Source organism: Capricornis sumatraensis, chromosome 2 (assembly GCF_032405125.1).
Source record: "Capricornis sumatraensis isolate serow.1 chromosome 2, serow.2, whole genome shotgun sequence".
Taxonomy (NCBI): domain Eukaryota; kingdom Metazoa; phylum Chordata; class Mammalia; order Artiodactyla; family Bovidae; genus Capricornis; species Capricornis sumatraensis.
Genome location: NC_091070.1, coordinates 106424152 through 106445456, shown reverse-complemented (window position 1 = coordinate 106445456; position 21305 = coordinate 106424152). Strand labels below are relative to the sequence as shown.

Sequence of the window (21305 nt, the reverse complement as noted above, 5' to 3'; positions counted from 1 at the left end):
TGTCCATCATATGTCACAAATCACTTAGTCTGCTAGAGCAGATTGCAAACTTGGATATATTGTATGTAACAATCAATTTGGTGAATATAGTCTTTTGTTTATCAAGCTAGAAAAAGATTTTAAATAGTTTACATTCATATGGAATGAACAGTGTTATACATTAAGAGTTATCTTCTTAAGCTATATTAACTCTCCTTCCCTAGGTCATAATATAATTCAGAGACAGCTGGCGACATGCCACAAAAAAATCACATTGATAACATTAGATTGATTGGGCCAAATAAGCAAGAACTGACTGGAGCACTGGAGGCCTTAGAAAGGCATTGTACATACCTTTGCAAAGGAAGATGCAGGAATCAAATACATCTGTAAAATCTGTGGTTGTTCAGTGGTTATTACTGTACCAGGACAGTTGCATCAAAGTAAAGACAATCATTGTATCTTGCTCCTCTTACCACAAAGAATAAAGCCTAAATCTCATGTCCTAGAAGCTGCATGTTCTACGTCTAGGAATATGGCTTTGCCCCTTATATAGAAAGAGGCAAGATGCTATCAGCTTTGACTAGGCCCAAAGTAAGAGAGGACTTTCCAGAAGATCTAGGCTGTGGTACCAACTGGTAGCAACATAGTCCAAGGTATCACTTGGACTGTGCTCCTCTGGTGTCAGAAGTATCAATGATGGGAAAAGATGCTGCATGGAGTTTGTGAGAGAATAACATGGCAGCACTTGGGATTCTGAAGTGGGACTTTGCCATCTGCTGAAGACAATTATACTCCTTTTGAAAAACAACTCTTATTGTGCTTCTTGGACCTGGTAGAGCATAGGCGTGACCATGAGACGCAGGTGACCATGCACCTGAAACTTCCCATCATTAACTGGCTCCTATCAGACTCACAACATTTTGAGGGCAATGACCCTGTGATCATCCACTGTGGGATTAAGTGTCACTTCTAAGACTGAGATCAAGTAGGATCAGAGGGAAGAAGGAAGCTGCATAAATAATAGCCAAAATTTCCCATACTATCCAACATTGTTGTAACCTTCCTTGGCTTGCATCTAGAGCTCTGTGGGGATTCATGAAGGAGGAAGGAAAGTTCCTAACTTGGGACAGTGCCCCTGTTCATGCACTTTGTGCTGAAGGAGAGGTGACCCCACATTAGACTTCATGGGCAATGGTAAATAACTGACCAGATGGCAAGGAGCCTAGAAGGAAACAGATTGAAATACTGGGGATAAGTCAATCTTGGGTACAACCACATAAAAGAAGATATTGGAGTGGATATAAAGTATGAATGTCTTTCAAACACAAGGTAACACCCACCAAAGAGCATTCCCCACATAAGTATTAAATAAAAGAAAGGAAAAAAGTGAAAGTCATTCAGTTGTGTCCAACTCTTTGCGGCTCCATGGACTATACAGTCTGTAGAATTCTCCAGGCCAGAATGCTGAAGTGAGTAGCCTTTCCTTTCTCCATAGGATCTTCCCAACCTAGAAATCAAATCCAGGTCTCTCATATTCCAGGCGGATTCTTTACCAGCTGAGCCACCAGGGATCCAGACAAATAAGTATATCAAATGACTTTATATAATGGACAAATGAACAAAGTGTCCATGTTGACAGAGATGGAGGCTATGCATGGACTCGAGTGCATGAATTCCTAATAACAAAGACTGATATAACTATTGCTGCCATTGGAGGTTTAAATGGCAGCAACTGAAACCAGTACTTGACACCTTCATGGCACTATTTCTCTAAAATACCATATGGCCACTTGATGACAAGTAGACCACACTGGGTCACCTATATTCCAAAAGGGCCAGCAGTTTATCTTCACAGTGACCCATTTGCCATATGGGTTGCCCTTTCTTCTTTACAAAGTCTCAGTCATCACCACTGTCTTACAGAGTGGCCAAGGCTGGGGCCCACTTCACAGGGTCCTCAGTGAGGGCACAAAGCAGGATCCAATGGTCATCTGACATACTCTAATGGCAGAAGCAGCTGGCCTCATAGAATGCTGGGATGGCCTACAGAGGCACAGTTACAGCTCCAGCTCCAGCAGAGAGGCTATAATTTTAAGAAAGGGTTGGCAAATTCAGTCTGCCACCTGTTTTTGTAAATAAGTTTTATTGGAACACAGCCATCCTTATTCGTACACATATTGTCTACGGCTGCTTTCGCACTACAAGGGCAGACTTGAGTTGTTGTCACTGAAACCATATGGCCCACAAATTCTAGAATAATTACTATCTGGCTCTTTACAGAAAAAGTTTGCCAACCCCTCTGCTAGACGATGTGTTGCCATCAACTGGAAAAATGTATACACTGTGCCCCCAGTAAGAAAAAAAGGTATAGTTCCAGGAATCAAGAGGTGGAGGCATCAGTGGTCTTAACCATCACAAAGAATGATTCACTGGATTTTGTGTTTCCAGTATCTAGTACTCTGGGTTATAGGTCCTGGTTTTCAAAAGTGGCACACTTTTTTTTAGGGGACACAGTAATTGTCCCACTGAATTACATGATAAAGTACTACTGTATGGAAAAGTGGATCTGAGTGGCATAAACAATGGAACATAGTATATAGAAAGATGAATTATCCATAGTCTTTTGCAAGGAAGAACCTAATACCATTCTGCACGGAATGCAGTCAAAGATTCCTTCTGCCTTGTTGAAAATGGGTTTGCCCAAAATCATGACCTTTACAGAGCACCCCATATCCAGAGACTTTGCAAAGCAGAGGAACAGAATTCTGGCTACTGGGGTCTGATGCAGCTAGTGATTAGCTGACACCATCTCACAGGAATTGTGTGTATACATTTCCTCTTTATTCCCCACTCAATGGCATCACATTTGTAGTTTCAAGTCAGCCATGGTAGAGGAATTTAAGTGATGGAAATTGGCAAATACTACAAATCCAAATCGGGATTCCACCCCCACAGAGAACTAGCTATTAAATATTTATCAGCACAGCACCAAGACACCAGTTGGGCAATAGTCACTCTAAGTCACTGCCAGGGTGAGTGAGGCTTGGTGTCATAGCTTTCCTCCTTCCTCTAACCAACACTACTTCCTCCCTTCCTTCCATACGTATTGAGCACCAATAGAAGTGTTAAATTTTATCTTATGTCTGCTTCCAGAAACTCCAGGTTGCAATTTAAGATTTTTAGAATAAATATTACTATTAGTAATCTTGGCGTATAAATAGCAAAGGAAGTTGTATTTATTTTAAGTGGTGTTATATATTGCAATTATATATTTGAATCAGGTTTTTGAACACATCAGTATAGAATTTTAACTATTAGCACTCTTAGAAAACCAAATGGCAAGCAAAGGACAGCTAACTTAAAGCTATGAAATCTTGTACTATTTCTGAAGGGCACATCAGCATGAAAATAGGGGTACTAGAACCAAATATCACAGGGAAAATTATTGTAGTTCAATTAAAACCTCATAATTAAAAGTCTTAGTTGAAATAGCCTAATGGAACTGCTCCCAGTACTAGTTAATCAATCACCTCTATACATAAAAATAGCTACAACAGACCTTCTTAACGACATTTTAAGATCTTCATTTCAGTTCAGCCGCTCAATCGTGTCTGACTCTTTGCGACCCCATGAATTGCAGCATGCCAGGCCTCCCTGTCCATCACCAACTCCTGGAGTTCACTCAGACTCACGTCCATCAAGTCGGTGATGCCATCCAGCCATCTCATCCTCTGTCATCCCCTTCTCCTCCTGCCCCCAATCCCTCCCAGCATCAGAGTCTTTTCCAATGAGTACAGTCTTCGCATGAGGTGGCCAAAGTACTGGAGTTTCAGCTTTAGCATCATTTTTCCAAAGAACACCCAGGACTGATCTCCTTTAGAATGGACTGATTGGATCTCCGTGCTGTCCAAGGGACTCTCAAGAGTCTTCAACACCACAGTTCAAAAGCATCAGTTCTTCAGCACTCAGTTTTCTTCACAGTCCAACTCTCACATCCATACATGACTACTAGATAAACCATAGCCTTGACTAGAATGACCTTTGTTGGCAAACTAATGTCTCTGCTTTTTAATATGCTGTCTAGGTTGGTCATAACTCTCCTTCCAAGGAGTAAGCATCTTTTAATTCCATGGCTGCAATCACCATCTGCAGTGATTTTGGAGCCCCAAAAAATAAAGTCTGACACTGTTTTCACTGTTTCCCCATCTATTTCCCATGTAGTGATGGGACTGGATGCCATGATCTTAGCTTTCTGAATGTTGAGTTTAACTTTTTCACTCTCTTCTTTCACTTTCATCAAGAGGCTTTTGAGTTCCTCTTCACTTTCTGCCATAAGGGTGGTGTCATCTGCATATCTGAGGTTATTGATATTTCTCCCGGCAATCTTGATTCCAGCTTGTACTTCTTCCAGCCCAGCGTTTCTCATGATGTACTCTGCATATAAGTTAAATAAGCAGAATGACAATATACAGCCTTGATGTACTCCTTTTCCTGTTTGTAACCAGTCTGTTGTTCCATGTCCAGTTCTAACTGCTGCTTCTTGACCTGCATACAGGTTTCTCAAGAAGCAAGTCAGGTGGTCTGGTATTCCCATCTCTCTCAGAATTTTCCACAGTTTATTGTGATCCACACAGTCAAAGGCTTTGGCATAGTTAATAAAGCAGAAATAGATGTTTTTCTGGAACTCTCTTGCTTTTTCCATGATCCAGCCAATGTTGGCAATTCGATCTCTGGTTCCTCTGCCTTTTCTAAAACCAGCTTGAACATCTGGAAGTTCACAGTTCATGTATTGCTGAAGCCTGGCTTGGAGAATTTTGAGCATTACTTTACTAGCATGTGAGATGAGTCCAATTGTGCAGTAGTTTTAGCATTCTTTGGCACTGCCTTTCTTTGGGATTGGAATGAAAACCAGATCTTAAAATATAATAAATACAATCACTCACCCATGATTCACAAAATATTCAATAAAATGTTGCATAAAATTCTCAGTTGCTCTTAAGATTGAAAAGCATTATTTTTCATGGATGCAGTCACCAATTCTTTGTGCTTGGAGAAATAGAATGTGGACATGTTGATGCCAAAGGAGCCATTCCTAATCTGAAATGTCCTAGAAAACTAAGGGTAAAAATGTAGGGCCAAGCCCCTAGGTCCAATACATGTTAAGTATGGTCTTAGATCCTAGATTAATATAGTCATCTGTAGCATACTACCAACACACACACACACACAAACACAAACATACACACACACACAAAACCCTTGCCTCGAAGCTAGATACTACCACATCCAAAATGAGTATTATTATCTTATCTGTTTTCTGTGGCTTTCGCATATTAGGGAATATGTTGCAGCTCTTTCTCCATACCCTTGAATACAACGTTTTAATTTATCTTTTACTTTTTAAACTGCCCCAGCCCTGCTTAAGTAAACAACATATTTTGCTTGGTGTCCAGCCTAGATGTTGGTACCTACCCTTTACCAGATTTAGACTTTAGCTCTGAGCAGCAGATGCAGGCTGGCTCCATTCACTTCTATATCTCTCTCCTGCAACCACATGTGGCAGGATGTTTCAGCCCTCCCATACCCCTCTTCACTGCTCTAGCTTCCAGAAAGAAGGCACCAGTCACTAACTCTTCATGACTTTGGAGAATAGGAATAATAGCAACACTTCTGAAACAAGAAAGCTACATTTTTATCAAGTTTGGAATGTTCCCCATTAGAATTACAGTGCTGTTGACTCTTATGATAAAAACTGACATGATAATAAGACAAGATTTCCAAAGGGCTGTTCCCAGCAAGGGAGACCATGTGTCAAAACTCAGCCTGTGAAGGTACAGAGTGGAGTTGTCAAAAGTGGACAGAAAAGCAATGTTGAGACAGGAAGAATGGAGGTAGGGAATAAGGGAGTTAGGGAGAGAAATACAGCCTTTCAAAGAAGAAGATGCATTTAAAGAGAAATTTTATGTATATATGTATTTCTGTTTTCTGTATTGTAGGTTGCCCTTAATGATACTTATGGCACTTTTACAGAGATCTAGACTAAAGACCTATGTTATTCTTCAAGGTTTCTGGAGGCAGATTATCATTTCATTAAATATTGCTATGAAGTTATGCTATAAGGCAGTTAGGTTTCTATAAGTAAGATGGAGAAAAGTATATAGCCTACATTGAGTTCTTCATTTTTGTCAGTATACATTTAAACTGAATTAGCTGGAGTAAAAGCCAAATAAATGAAGATTCAGTCCACACAACTTGAAAAGCTCTGTGATTCTAAGATGCTCTATATTTTAATGAGATGGAATGTTTTTATATATATAATTCCAAAATTTGTGCCTAACGTATAATCAGAGCCCCATAAAGATTTATTTACTTTCCCTACTTATCTCTTCTCTCCAAATGATGAATAATAATTCATCAAAAATAGCACATCAAAATAGTTGAGAATACTATAAATTATGCAGAAAAAGAGAACAAAGAGGGTAAGATGTCAACCATGAAGAATTAAACTGTTAACTGACTTCCAGCCTTTTAGGCACAGTGAGGGTCAGTGTGTCCTAAGACCCTAAAACGCTTTGATTATGCTAATCCTTGGAGTTGTTTTTAAGAATACTGTCTCCAGTTTCTCTTTAGTGATATCAGGCTCTTCCTTTGTAGATACTACTTTTTTTCATGTTTCCATTTTTTCTGTTCCACCTTTCTTAGGCACTCAGCACCATTGTCCCAAGTATTTACATCTTATAGTAGGGAAAAAACTGGTTATCATCCTATTTGTCAGCTGTAGTCAGTTCATGTAGTGACTCCCTGAAGGCTGCCTCAGAATTCTTCTCAACATATTACTGGGCAGAATGTGAGGGGAAATGTGCTGATTAATCAGTTTACTCACGATGCTTCTGATGGGTTGGAAGGCTGATGGTATTATTGAACAGCTTACCTGTCATATCAACTTTTGTGTAATTTTAAGTCATTAAGCTAGTAGCCTGGCTTCCCACTCCACCAGAATACTTTAAATATTTAATATTTTTAATTTTTATTATGAAATATTTTAAATATTTATTTAAATATCTAATATTTTTAAAATTTTTATTATGAAATATTTTCGGAGAAGGCAGTGGCACCCCACTCCAGTACTCTTGCCTGGAAAATCCCATGGACGGAGGAGCCTGGTAGGCTGCCATCCATGGGGTCGCTAAGAGTCGGACATGACTGAATGACTTCATTTTCACTTTATACTTTCACGCACTGGAGAAGGAAATGGCAACCCACTCCAGTGTTCTTGCCTAGAGAATCCCAGGGAGGGGGCAGCCTGGTGGGCTGCCGTCTATGGGGTCGCACAGAGTCGGACAAGACTGAAGTGACTTAGCAGCAACTATGAAATATTTTAAAGATTTATTTAAATACCTCTAAACACAAATAGAGATATTTAAATATCTTTATTATTTAAATAGAGATATTTAAATAATAAAACTGATTTATCCAAAATTTAGATCCATCTCATATCAGTACATGGCCAGTCTTCCTACAGCTATTTCTTGAAGCTCCACATTCTCTTATTTCAAGATTATTTTGAAATAAATCCCATAAATTAGACTATTTCATCTGAAAATATTTCAGTATGTATCTCTAAAGAGACAAGTACCTTTTTAATATTTGTATTATCCATTTCCTCCTAGTAAAGGAATGAAAGATTCCACAGTAGACATTTTGGGGAAGCAGATGTTCTCCTCTGAATTGCCAAAATCACATAGAATAGCATTTCCTTGCCTTTTACAAAACTGGTGATTCGAGAATTGCAGGTGATTGTGTTCAATTGGAAAGGAGATTTTTGTCTGCTTTTTCTGACTGGGCAGACTCCATCGCACATGTACAGGCAGAAATATGGGAAATGAGAGTGGAGCAGTAGGCAATGTGAGACATGATGTGAACCAAGGCCTTCCAAACACTGATGAGGATGAATGATCAGTCCGGATCCAATTTCATTAAGATAGAAACCAAACTGGCTCCTGGCCAACAAAAATGATGCTCCTCTCCTGGGTTGGGGTGGGTGGGGTGTTCTTGTTGAAGCAATGGTTCAGTATTATACAAAATATTCAATAAAGAGTCTTATTAGATTCTGGCTTCTAATTCTATAAAGTATCAATAAAAGTTAAGGAGAGTCAAGAAAACTATCCTCATGTTCCACTTCCTAAGAGGAGCTAACCTGGAGGTTGAATTTTAGTCACAAGGACTGGAATCAGGTTTGTGTCTGTGTGTGTGTGCTCAGTCACTTCAGTAGTATCTGACTCTTTTGAGAAACCATGGATTGTAGCCCACCAGGCTCCTTTGTGCATGGGATTCTCCAGGCAAGAATACTGGAGTGGGTTGTCATTTCCTCCTCCAGAGGATCTTCCCAACCGAGGTGTTAAAACTGTGTCGCCTGTGCCTCCTGCATTGCAGGCAATTCTTTACCCCCTGAGGTTTGCATGTAACTACCTTATCTGCTCATTATTGGTGAAGCCATCACAAGTAAGCAAATATCAAGGCCACATGAACTTGATTATTTGAAAGGGGTATTTCAACAAGCCAAAATTATAAAATCATTTTCTCTCAAACCATGGTTCCTTTTTTTTTTTTCCTATAGCCAAAGCTTAAATGATCATCTCAGTTTCTAGCAAAATAAAGTGATTTTTATGTGCAATGTTTGCTTGCTCTCTGCTTCTTCTTCATTTCATGTCAGCAACCCAGGTGTGTCTCACTCTTTTCCATCACATGGACTGTAGCCTGCCAGGCCTTTCTGTCCATGGAGTTTTCCAAGTAAGAATACAAGAGTTGGTTGTGAAGCAGGTGGAGGGCTGGCAGCCACGGGGCTACGGTGGCTCGGCCTGTGGGTCCAGAGCTCCGACTCCCACCTCTCCCCTCCAGGCCCTCCAGCCATGCCTGCCAGCCCTTTGCCTTTGCCAGGGCTCCCACCTGACCAGCCTCCCTTCCCCGTCTGGTTGGGATTTGGGAGCTGAGCCGTCTGGGGCCCTAGGGCCAATGCAGTGCCAGCTCCTCTGGGGCCTGGCTGGAGTCCTCCTCACCCTTCTGTGCATGGGGCTCCCCTCCCTATAGTACCACTCAAGCCTGTCCCCACAGCGTGTGCCCAAAACCCCTGAGCTGAGCCCACCAAGCCCTCGGCCCTCAGAGCTGCAGCTCCATGATGTCTTCATCGCAGTCAAGATGACCCAAGTCTTCCACCACTCCTGCCAGGAGCTGCCGCTCAACACGTGGACCCGGCCATTCATCTTCACTGACAGCCCAGATGAAGGCCTCCAGGAAAGACTGGGGTCCCACCTTGTGGTCACCAACTGCTCTGCAGAGCACAGCCACCCTGCCCTGTCCTGCAAGATGGCCGCTGAATTTGATGCCTTCTTGGCCAGTGGGCTGAGATGATTCTGCCATGTGGATAACGACAACTATCTGAACCCAAGGGTGCTACTGAAGTTGCTGAAAACCTTCCCCCAGACCCACGACATCTACGTAGGCTGACCTAGCCTGAATTGGCCAATTCATGCTTCGGAGCCCCAACCTCACAACCACACAAGGCTGATAAACTGCACAAGACTGATAGAGTTCTGTTTTACCACCAGGGGAGCTGGCTTCTGCATCAACTACAAACTGGCTTTGAAGATGGCCCCCTGGGCCAGTGGCTCCCACTTCATGGACACATCTGCCCTCATCTGGCTGCCTGAAGACAGCACCGTGGGCTACATTGTTGAGTGCAAGCTGGGCAGCCTGGAGACCCTGCAGCTGCTGGAGGCTGCCCAGCTCCCAGAGCAGGTCACCCTTAGCTACAGCATCTTTGAGGGGAAACAACGTCATTAATCTCCATGGCCCCTTCCCGCCTGTGGAGGGCCCATCCAGGTTTCACTCCCTCCATTGTCTCCTCTACCCGGATACTCCCTGGTGCCCACAGCTGGTGGTCTGATGAATCCTGAATCTCTGGGCAAAGACTGGGCTGAGGCTCTCTGGTTGTCCTTAGCCTCCCAGGAAGCCTTGAGGGCCCATGGCAGGTCTTGTGTGCGTGTTGGGGGGCAGTCCCTGGCAGGGCCTCTGAGAGATGGGCAAGCCCAGGATTTGATGATGACTGGTGCTGAATGCATCTCAAGCCCCTGGGAGGCATGTTGCACAGCCCAGGATTGGGGGCACCAAGTAAGGGCCGGAGAGGTCTCAATGGCTGAGCCTCCATGGGCCCAGGGTGGCTGAACTGAATAAGAATGGAGGGTCCTTAAGCTACTTGGACTCAGGAATCCTAACCCTCCAGAGAATTACCTGGGCCCCTGGGTGTGTAGAGCCCCCAGCTCTGGTCTCTCAGTTCCTCTCCTGGGATCAAGCACTGGGCCACTCACTCCTGGCTTCCTTGGCTGGATCCTCAAGCACTGAGGAGACCCAAGTGGAAAAAGGGCAGAATCCAGAGTCTGTGGCAGATAATGTTGTTGCTGACCAGTCTCCAGCCCCTGCTCCCCACCTGATGTTGTTTGGAGCATCAGCATGTCCAGATCCAGATGATGAATCAGAATGGGTCCCAGCCCATCATGAGGTTCCTGTTGCTCACTTTCGCAGCTTCCCATGCTATTAGGAACTACTACAAGGCAGAGGAACCAGAGATCAAATTGCCAACATCCACGGATCATCAAAAAAGCAAGAGAGCTCCAGAAAAACATCTATTTCTGCTTTATTGACTATGCCAAAGCCTTTGACTGTGTGGATCACAACAAACTGTGGAAAATTCTCTAAGAGATGGAAATACCAGACCACCTGACCTGCCTCTTCAGAAACCTGTATGCAGGTCAGGAAGCAATAGTTAGAACTGGAGATGGAACAACAGACTGGTTCCAAATAGGAAAAGGAGTACGTCAAGGCTGTATATTGTCACCCTGCTTATTGAACTTATATGCAGAGTACATCATGAGAAACACTGGATTGGAAGAAGCACAAACTGGAATCAAGATTGCCGGGAGAAATATCAATAACCTCAGATATACAAATGACACCACCCTTATGGCAGAAAGTGAAGAGGAACTAAAAAACTTCTTGATGAAAGTGAAAGAGGAGAGTGAAAAAGTTGGCTTAAAGCTCAATTCAGAAAATGAAGACCATGGCATCTGGTCCCATCACTTCATGGGAAATAGATGGGGAAACAGTGGAAACAGTGTCAGACTTTATCTTTTTGAGCTCCAAAATCACTGCAGATGGTGATTGCAGCCATGAAATTAAAAGATGCTTACTCCTTGAAAGAAAAGTTATGACCAACCTAGATAGCATATTAAAAAGCAGAGACATTACTTTGCCAACAAAGGTCAGTCTAGTCAAGGCTATGGTTTTTCCAGTGGTCATGTATGGATGCAAGAGTTGGACCGTGAAGAAAGCTGAGCGCTGAAGAATTGATGCTTCTTCTCCAACAGAAGTGTTGGAGAAGACTCTTGAGAGTCCCTTGGACAGCAAGGAGATCCAACCAGTCCATTCTAAAGGAGATCAGTCCTGTGTGTTCTTTGGAAGGAATGATGCTAAAGCTGAAACTCCAGTACTTTGGCCACCTCATGCGAAGAGTGGACTCATTGGAAAAGACTCTGATGCTGGGAGGGGTTGGGGGCAGGAGAAGGGGACGACAGAGGATGAGATGGCTGGATGGCATCACCAACTCGATGGATGTGAGTTTGAGTGAACTCTGGGAGTTGGTGATGGACACGGAGGCCTGGTGTGCTGCGATTCATGGGGTCGCAAAGAGTCGGACACAACTTAGTGACTGAACTGAACTGAACTGACTTGGCCCAGCTATGGCCAGAACTGGATCTCTGTCTGTCAGTGAGAATTAAATAAAGCCAATAGAGAGGCTTCTGGGGAAGGTTTTGTAGCCCTGTACCCCATCTTCCTACTGCAAATATGTGTGTGATGTCTGGATCTAGGGAAGCCACCTTGCTGCCGTGAAGGGAATGCCAAGACAATCATTTCCACAGCTGTCTTTTCCAACATCTTGTTCTCTAAGAAGATTACCCCTTATTTGTTAAAAAAAAAAAAAAAAAAGAGTTGGTTGCCATTTTCTATTCCAGGGGATTTTCCCAACCCAGGGATCAGACCCAAGTGTCTTTTCTCTACCACGTTGGCAGGTGGATTCTTTAACACTGCACCACCTGGGAGGCTCGTACTCTCTGCACTGCTCCTCATTTCCACACAAATTCAAGAACCAGAACTGCACGAACTAATCAGTACTGTTCCTCTTTGCTTGTCTAAGACTCCATTGCTCTATCCAGGACTTCCTCATTTTCAGGGAATTTCCATTCACTCAAGCTGCTCATGGAGCCATTTTATTCCCTCTCCTCAGATGTATGCCTATCCATGAAATGTCTATGAATAAGACTCTGATTTCATAAAGCACATTAAATGAGCCCCTGCATGATTTTGCATCACTTATTCCCCCTCCCCCTTAGAAAGTGGGTAACTCAGAGCAAGCTGACTGGCTACTAATAAGTGTATAGCAGACAGCAAGCAACATCATGTCCATAGTTGCCTGCGTCCCTCCACCTTGCACAAGGTAAAGTCAGTTCATATCAGTGAAGGAACTATCTGTGTGTTGATCTCTTTTATGTGTATGTTCTTGATCTACTCCTGCTCCTATAACAAAATACCATGGATTAGGTAAGTTATAAACAAAAGAAGTTAATTTTTCACAGTGCTGGGGGCTGAGAAGTCCAAAATCAAGGTACCAGTAGAGTTGGTGTCTGGTGAGAGTCTGATTCCTGATTCATAGATGGCTCTCTCCTTTTACTGTGTCCTCACATGGTTGAAGCAACAAGGGAGCTCTCTGTGATCGTTTATAAAGTCACTAATCCCATTCATGAGGCTCCACGCTCATGACTTAATCATTTCCCAAGGGCCCCCCAACCTTCTCACACCATCACATATGAATTTGGAGGGTAGGGTATACAATCATTCAGTCTATAGCACACATCTTGACTATGCATTGCTATATGCCTTAGAGTTAATACATACAGTTTTCTGAAAGTGTTTTGTGATGAAAGGTATGACACAAATATAAGTTCTCACTATTGCTTGCATTATAGCTTTTATATAATCTACTTTACTAGAACAATCATAAAATTACATATTTTCCAATCATCAGGTGAAATATAGAATATTCTTTCCTAAGCACAAAACAAACCCATATTGGATTTTATAACTTGGATAGATACTATTTTATTGTTACTCTTATATTATGCCTCTGTACTTTCTTTTATGCATCACCTTTTCACAAAATGCAAACAATGGTCCCTCAGTGATTGTTTAATCTGACTGTATTGCAAGTAAAAAGAAATATCTTCAATCACCTCTTCCTTCTTACAAAGGAAGCAATAGCCTCACAGACAAGGAAGGCTCACAGACAGTATCAAAGGAGACCATCACTGAAAATGTCAAAGTCCCCTCATTTGAACCACATTGGGAAGAGAGCAAGTGTAGGGATGTTTCAACCCACTGCCATAGGCTTCATGTGGTTCTTCAGAGCTTCATGTGCAAGAATTGTGGCATCTGCAGAAAAAAAAATTAAAGTTACAGTAATAGTTTATAGCGATAAATAACTAAACATAAAAGGTATTGCTTTTAATTAAATTATTTAAACTTCAAAGTTTCATAGGAGAAAAAAAATTCATCAGTGGTGTGGTTGATTTACCATAGAGGGCATAATTGCCTTACAAAATGGTGAGATTGAAGCCATTCAAAAAGTTTAATAAAGATGATAATTTGTCAGTCACGCTGAAGAAAATATTCTAGGCATCCTTGATTGCTCTCTTTTCCTTACATTACATCTACCAGTGCCACGAGTTCTGAGGCCAACCACAAAGGTTAAAAAGTGGACAGTTGCCCAATTCCTGGAAATCCCCCCGCCGGTTCCCCAAATAGTTGGAATAATCCTCCCATTCATTTGCCTATGAAATTACCCAGCCTATAAAAATTAACCATGCCATATTTCAAAGCCGCTGTCTCCTTCTGAGATGACCCACACTCTATGAGTGTGTTTCTCTCTAAATAAATCTGCTTCTTACCTAAAAACAAACAAACAAGTAAATTATTTCTAAAATCTTCTGAAAATTCTGCCTTTTAAATTATGTAGATCATGACCTAGTAGTTATGTCATACAAACAGAAGATATTTATGGGCTGACAAAAAAAATTTCAGAATTACCCTCTGTCCTATGATATTTTTTTTTTCTCCCAGATACGTTTTTTTGGGTGTGTGTTTCTCTGCCATGCTTTATATCTGCAGTAGGACTGCCTTTGTAAACAGCATTCCTCATATTCCTGTGCCAGCTGGCAATGGGAGGCCTTCACTGGAGACTGGGAGATGAAAGAAAAAGATCACGGCATTTCTTCCTTATTTGCTCCACTCCTAAGGACAGCTCAATTTCTATGCTTCTGGTTTTCCCTGAACATTCTTTTTTGTTTTACCCCTTAGCTAAAAAGTGGTCCCTTCTTTAAAGTCTTTTATCTGAACCATCTGAGGTGAGTTCTCTTTTGCTGTGTCCTTGACTTTTATACAGGCTCTCCCAGTAAATCAGATGATAAAGAATCCACCTGCAATGCAGGGCACCAAGGTTTGATCCCTGGGTTGGGAAGATCCCCTGGAGAAGAGAATGGCTACCCACTCCAGAATTCTTGCCATGGGCAGAAGAGCCTCTTTATGGAGTCATAAAGATTCAGATAGGATGTAGCAACTAATGCTTTCATTTTTTTCTACTTGACTTCAATACATCTAGAACAACTCGGGGTAGCTAAGACAGCCAAATTCCCAAAGATATGAAGATTTAAGGTAAAATTTCTCCATGATCTGGAAGAGTTTAAGGAAAAATGCTGATCATTAGCATCAAGGCAAAGATAGATTAAGGTAAATCTAAAGTGAAGAGCTAAGAACAAATCCATAGTATAAGAGAACAATAGTAAAAAATGAGTGAAAAAAGCCCTGGGAAATAAGAGTAGTGATGATAACTAAGAATGCAGAGTATTTGGGAAGGTGCTGTATCACTAAAGAAAAATCTCAGAAAGATATATTATTAAGCCTTATAAAATGAATACATTTAAATTTTATGTTGCAACATCATGCCAACAATTTTTTTTTAGTTAAGGATTTTTAATTTTTGTTAAGGATTTTTGCATATATGTTCATCAGTGATATTGGCCTGTAGTTTTCTTTTTGTGTGTGTGTGTGGCATCTTTGTCTGGTTTTGGTATTCGGGTGATTATAGCCTCATAGAATGAGTTTGGAAGTTTTACCTTCCTCTGAAATTTTCTGGAAGAGTTTGAGTGGGATAGGTGTTAGCTCTTCTCTAAATTTTTGGTAGAATTCATCTGTGAAGCCATCAGTCCCGGGCTTTCGTTTGCTGAAAGATTTCTGATTACAGTTTCGATTTTCATGCTTGTGATGTGTCTGTTAAGATTTTCTGTTTCTTCCTGGTTCACTTTTGGAAAGTTATACTATTCTAAGAATTTGTCCATTTATTCCAAGTGGTCCATTTTATTGGCATATATTTGCTGATAGTAGTCTGTTATGATCCTTTGTATTTCTGTGTTGTCAGTTGTGATTTCTCCATTTTCATTTCTAATTTTGTTGATTTGATTCATCTCCCTTTTTTTCTTGATTAGTCTAGCTAAGATTTTGTCTATTTTATTTATCTTCTCAAAGAACCAGCTTTTAGTTTTGTTGATATTTGCTATGGTCTCCTTTGTTTCTTTTGCATTTATTTCTGCCCTAATTTTTATGACTTATTTCCTTCTATTAATCCTGGAGTTCTTCATTTCTTCTTTTTCTAGTTGCTTTAGATGTAGCTGCTGCTGCTGCTAAGCCACTTCAGTCATGTCCAACTCTGTGCGACCCCATAGACTGCAGCCTACCAGGCTCCTCCATCCCTGGGATTCTCCAGGCAGGAACACTGGAGTGGGTTGCCATTTCCTGCTCCGATGCATGAAAGTGAAAAGTGAAAATGAAGTTGTTCAGTTGTGTCCAACTCTTCGTGACCCCAGGGACTGCAGCCTACCAGGCTCCTTCATCCATGGGATTTTCCAGGCAAGAGTACTGGAGAGTTAGGTTATTTATTTGATTTCTCTCCTGTTTCTTGAGGTAAGCGTCTATTGCTATGAACCTTCCCCTTAGCACTGCTTTTACTGAATCCCATAGGCTTTAGGCTGTTGTGTTTTCATTTTTATTCGTTTCTATGAATATTTTCATTTCTTTTTTTTTATTTCTTCTGTGATTTGTTGGTTATTCAGAAGTGTGTTGTTTAGCCTTCATATGTTTGATTTTTTCATAGTTTTTTTTTTTTCTGTAGTTGACATCTAATCTTACTGTATTGTGATTAGAAAAGATGCTTGAGATGATTTCCATTTTTTTGAATTTACGAAGGCTAGATTTACAGCCCAGGATGTGATCTATCCTGGAGAAAGTTCCATGTACACTTGAGAAAAAGGTGAAATTCATTGTTTTGGGGTGAAATGTCCTATAGACATCAATTAGGTCTCACTGGTCCATTGTATCACTTAAAGTTTATGTTTCCTTGCTAATTTTCTGTTTGGTTGATCTATCCATAGGTGTGAGTGGGATATTAAAGCCACTATCCTTTTCTGTGTTTCCCGTCTAGAGAAGATCCTTTAGCGTTTGTTGAAGAGCTGGTTTGGTGGTGCTGAATTCTCTCAGTTTTTGCTTGTCTATAAAGCTCTTGATTTCTCTTTATATTTGAAATGAGATCCTTGCTAGGTACAGTAATCTGACTGTAGACTTTTCTCTTCCATTACTTTAAATATTTCCTGCCATTCCCTTCAGGACTGAAGAGTTTCTATTGAAAGATCAGCTGTTATCCTTATCAAAATCCCCTTGTGTGTTATTTGTTGTTTTTTCCCTTGTTGCTTGTAGTATTTGTTATTTGTGTTTGATCTTTGTTAATTTGATTAATGTGTGTCTTGGGGTGTTTCACCTTGGGTTTATTCTGTTTGGGACTCTCTGGGTTTCTTGGACTTGGGTGGCTATTGTCCTCCCCATTTTAGGGAACTTTTCAACTATCATCTCCTCAAGTATTTTCTCATGGTCTTTCTTTTTGTCTTCTTCTTCCGGGACTCCTATGATTCGAATGTTGGGGTGTTTAACATTGTCCCAGAGGTCTCTGAAGTTGTCCTCATTTCTTTTCATTCTTTTTTTTCTTTTTTCCTCTCTGCTTCATTTATTTCCACAATTCTATCTTCTACCTCACTTATCCTATTGTTAGTTCCATTATTCTATTGTTGGTTTCCTCCAGAGTGCTTTTGACCTCAGCTATTGCATTATTCATTATTGACTGACTCTTTTTTATTTCTCCTAGGTCCTTTAAAAATTGCAAAAATTATAAAATATATATATATGAAATCTGCTTTAAAAATACAGTCTTTTTTCAAGGTAATAGTAGTTTTTTTAATTAAAATTAAAGGAGTAATAAAAAACTTTAAAAAAATTTTAATTAAATTTAAAAATAATAATAGTAAAATATATCTAGGAATTTCTCTGGAGCTGTTGACGGCAGTGTGGGGTCAGTTAAGTTTCAGTTAGTTCCTTGTTCCAGCTTATACTTCTCAAGGTCTATAGGCCCCTTCCAATGTAGTCAGTGTTAACTACAGGGTTTTAATCTATTGCAGCTATCACTTCCAAAGCTATTCCCTCTTCTTTTATTTTGGCTTACCTGTTTGCAAGTCTCTTCAGTGTCTAATTTCTGCCCTGACACAAGGGGGCAAAGTTCAGTTCAGTCATTCAGTCGTGTCCAAAAAGGGGCGAAGGTGGTCATTTATTAAAGCTCACTTGTTCAATTGTGCTGTGGGGAGGAAGGAACACTGGGGAGTGCTCTCAGTGTCTGGGCCACACTGGCTTTGCCCCCGCTCATGGCGTATGTGCTTTCCCAGTCTACACTACTCTGGCTCCAGGTTGCTCTGCAGGGGAACTGTCTAAAGCAAGCCCTGGGCTGTGTGCACTTCCCAGGTCTAAGCCTCTCAGGTTCAGGTTCTTGGGTACTCCATAAAGGAACAGACTTGATTGGGCCTGTGTTTTGTGCCCTTCCCAGGTCTGAGCAGCTCAGGTGACCAGGTGCTTGGCGAGCCCACTCTCCTCAGGTGGGAGGTATGTTTTATCACCTCCTCCTTCCCAGCTGCTCAGTTTCCTAGGTGCACCACAAGGGCGACATCTCAGGTGTGCCATGTGTCTCTTCTGGGAAACTGATTTCTGACTGTGACCCTCCTGGCAGATGTCATCTGTCCAGGATCCCAGGAAGGCTTGGTTAGTAACAGGAAGCCTGCTCACAGGTTGGTGGAGAATGCCATCTCTGGGGCTGAGATTGCCCATTGCCTTCCGGCTCTGGCTGTCACCCGCCTGCCTCTCTGCCTCCAGTGGGTGGAGGGGGTCTGGCCACAGCAAGCTAGCTTCCTCTGGTATTTGCTCAGTCCTTTGTTCTGTGAGCGGGCCAGCCTGTGCCTTAGAGCTTTTCATGGGAAAGTTCTCTCTCTCTCCCTTTTTTTTTTTTTTCTCTCTCTCTCTCTCTGGCTATCCCACAGTTTGGGTAGCTATCTCACATTATCTCCCTCAGAATGTCCTCAGATCATTCAGGCCTAGTCCTTACCCTAAGCAATGCAGCCCACATCTCCCTGTTCAGCCCCCACTCACTGCTGGCAGATGTGTGTGTCTGGGCTACTTTTCCACTGAGAGTTGCAGTTAGGTGTATAATCCATGGGTATTTTTTTTTCCCCTCCCAGTTATGTTGCCCTCTGAGATTCCAAAACTCCCCACAGACACACCTGTCAGAGGGTTTCCTAGTGTTTGGAAATATGTCCTTCACAACTCCCTCATGAAGAGGTCTCTACTCCTAACTGTTTTGTCTCTTTTTATATTTTATATTTTGTCCTACCTCCTTTCAAAGAGAATGGGCTGCCTCTCTGGGTGTCTGGTGCCCTTGCCAGCATTCAGAAGTTGTTTTGTGGGATTTGTTCAGTGTTCAAATGATCTTTCGATGAATTTGTGGGGGAGAAAGTGGTCTCCCTGTCCTATTCCTTCACCACCTTAGGACTGCCAGCTATAGTGCGCTTATGTTAAAAATGCACTTCCTAAAGAAGCATATGCTGGTCCTTGCTTTTTATTCATTTTGACAAGCTATGTCTTTTAGTTGAGGGTATATGATCCATTTACATTTAATGTGGTTACTGATGTGATTAGGATTAACTTTATCTAGAAGACAATTTATTTTTCCTCTACTCTTTCTTCTTTTTGATTAACTAATGGCTTTTTTAAAGTGTCATTGTGTTTTTGTTGTTGTTGTTTTTGAATTTTTAGTTATAAATCTGCCATGTTATTTTATTTTATTTTTTTTATTTTTTATTTTTTTATTAATTTTTTATTTTTTTTTTTAATTTTAAAATCTTTAATTCTTACATGTGTTCCCAAACATGAACCCCCCTCCCCTCCCTCCCCATAACATCTCAGTGGGTCATCCCCATGCACCAACCCAAGTAAGCTGTATCCTGCGTCAGACATGGACTGGTGATTCAATTCTTACATGATAGTATACATGATAGAATGCCATTCTCCAAAATCATCCCACCCTCTCCCTCTCCCTCTGAGTCCAAAAGTCCGTTATACACAGTTGTGTCTTTTTTCCTGTCTTGCCTACAGGGTCATCATTGCCATCTTTCTAAATTCCATATATATATGCAAACTAGTACAGCCACTATGGAGAACAGTGTGGAGATTCCTTAAAAAATTGCAAATAGAACTACCTTATGACCCAGCAATCCCACTGCTGGGCATACACACCGAGGAAACCAGAATTGAAAGAGACACATGTACCCCAATGTTCATCGCAGCACTGTTTATAATAGCCAGGACATGGAAACAACCTAGATGTCCATCAGCAGATGAATGGATGAGAAAGCTGTGGTACATATACACAATGGAGTATTACTCAGCTGTTAAAAAGAATTCATTTGAATCAGTTCTGATGAGATGGATGAAACTGGAGCCGATTATACAGAGTGAAGTAAGCCAGAAAGAAAAACACCAATACAGTATGCCATGTTATTTTAGAAGATGATCTGGGGGTTGTAGCATCCATTTTTAACATATCAGTCTAGTTACAAGTGACAGTATACTGCTTCACATATAACACAAGAAATTTATATTAGTATACTTCAGCGTCTCCCCTTCTGTCCAATATGTTATTATTGCCATACATTTCACTTTCACATATGTTATAAATCCTGCTACATTAATATTATTTTCTTTAAATGTTTATTATAGTTTACATACTTACTTAGTAATATTTTCTTATTCTTGTATATTTTCCCATGTTGCAACTGTTTCTAGTGTTCTTCATATCTTTATTGAGGTTCAACTTATCATCTGGTATTGTTTTCCTCCTCCCCAAAGACTTCCTTCATCATCTTCTGTGAGTTAAGTGTGCAGATATTGAATACTACTTTCAACTGCTATGTATCTGGAAAAGTCTTTCTTTCACCCTCAAATTTGAAAACTACTCTTGCTGAATATAAAATTCCAGAATGATATCTTTCTCTTTCAGTACTTAAATGATATTGCTCTACTGTCTTTTGCTTGAATTTTTTCTTACAAAATAAATACTATTTTGGATCCTTAGAATTAAATGTGCCCTTTGTCTCAGTCTTCCTTTGTCTTTATTATAATAAAGATGTTCTTTATTATTTGAGCAAATCATTGTACTTTGGTATAATTTTCTTCATGCCTCTTGTGCCTAGGGTTCATAAAATCTTATTATCTGTGAGGTTATAGGTTTCATTGCATTTAGCAGATTTTCTGCCATTATTTCTTCAAATATTTTTCTTCACCACTCCCCTCTCTTCTGTGCATTCTATTTGTATGTATATTAGGTCTCTCATGCTTTTCAAAACTCACAAATATTGCTTTAATTGCATATTTAGTTTTTTTTCCCCCGATGTATAATTTGGAATATCCCCACTGCTTTATTGTATTACACTTATTGATATTTTCTTCTGCAGTGTCTAATCTCATCTATGATTCATCTCAGACATTTCAGTTTTTCACTTTATCTTTTTAGATGCTGGCTGTTTTTGTTTTCCTATACAGAGTCAAATTTTTTTCTAAAATTAACTTACTTTAAGTCAGTTAAACTTTGAGGGGTCTTGTTTCTAAGATTTGTTAAACAGGTCTAGATTATGATTAATCTAGAAATAAATATTTTATACTATTGAGGCAATATTCCTCTGTATATTCTACTCAAATGTTTCATAAATCATGTGATTTTCTAGTCTTATTGGTGGGGC

The 21305-nt window shown here is 40.7% G+C and overlaps 1 pseudogene; it reads left to right on the top strand.

Annotated features, from left to right (window-relative positions):
- The first annotated feature begins 8994 nt into the window (after nucleotides 1–8994).
- Nucleotides 8995–9925, top strand: LOC138097475 (beta-1,3-N-acetylglucosaminyltransferase manic fringe pseudogene; annotated as a pseudogene).
- Nucleotides 9926–21305: the final 11380 nt, after the last annotated feature.